The sequence below is a fragment of the Cryptomeria japonica genome, unplaced genomic scaffold (genome assembly GCF_030272615.1).
Source record: "Cryptomeria japonica unplaced genomic scaffold, Sugi_1.0 HiC_scaffold_34, whole genome shotgun sequence".
NCBI classification, from domain to species: Eukaryota; Viridiplantae; Streptophyta; class Pinopsida; order Cupressales; family Cupressaceae; genus Cryptomeria; species Cryptomeria japonica.
Window position 1 is genome coordinate 9,938 of NW_026728856.1, and position 811 is coordinate 10,748.

The 811-nt window shown below is 67.8% G+C and overlaps 1 non-coding gene across 1 annotated transcript; it reads left to right on the plus strand.

Annotated features, from left to right (window-relative positions):
* Positions 1 to 332: 332 nt before the first annotated feature.
* LOC131862009 (5S ribosomal RNA) lies at positions 333 to 451 on the plus strand. The gene has a single exon (XR_009361038.1). It is a non-coding gene; the product is annotated as a 5S ribosomal RNA (ribosomal RNA).
* The last annotated feature ends 360 nt before the right edge of the window (positions 452 to 811 follow it).

An 811-nucleotide genomic window follows, 5' to 3' on the forward strand; every position in this document is an offset into this window, starting at 1 on the left:
TCGAGCGTGCACCCGAGGCGCCCCGAACATGCACCAAGGTGCACTCGGCCCACATGTGAGCGCAGGTCGTTGCGCCCGAGGTGGTGTGTGGGCACCGCGTTGCAGACGGGACACTGCACGCACACGACGCCCCGTCCAGGTGCACGCACGTAGGCCGGGCCGGGTGCACACCCGACGCCCTAGCAAGGTGCGCGCACCCGGGCAGGGCTCACACTTGGCGAACGGGGCGCACTTCGCGAGGGAGGGTGTGCACCTCGACGGGGGTGGGTGGCCGGGGTGGATTCGCACGTGGGTCGCGGTTTGCTAAGTACACACTGCGACAAGCTCATAACGGGTGCGATCATACCAGCGTTAGTGCACCGGATCCCATCAGAACTCCGCAGTTAAGCGCGCTTGGGCCGGAGTAGTACTGGGATGGGTGACCTCCCGGGAAGTCCCGGTGTTGCACCCTTTCTTAGTTTTTCGCCGGGCGTCGCAATGCTATTTGAATAAACCTTTTGCCCGTTTGCGTTCTCGTCGGGGCCGGGCCGGGCCGGGGTGCGCTGCCCGCACTACCGCGCGCGCGGGGGGCGACACCGAGCGCGCACCCGAGGCGCCCCGAGCACACAGGCCACGGTGCAACCCGGGCGTTGTGCGCGCACCCCGGTGCGCCCGAGGTGCTGCGCGCGCACCCAGGTGAAATCGGTGTGCACCTCGGCCAGTGCGCGCTCGGTCGAGTCGCGCACGTTGGCCAAGGTGCACGGTGATGTTTCTTACTCTAAGGTTCCGCACCAGACGCCCGGGACAGGTGAGCGAAGCTGGGCGGGGCCGG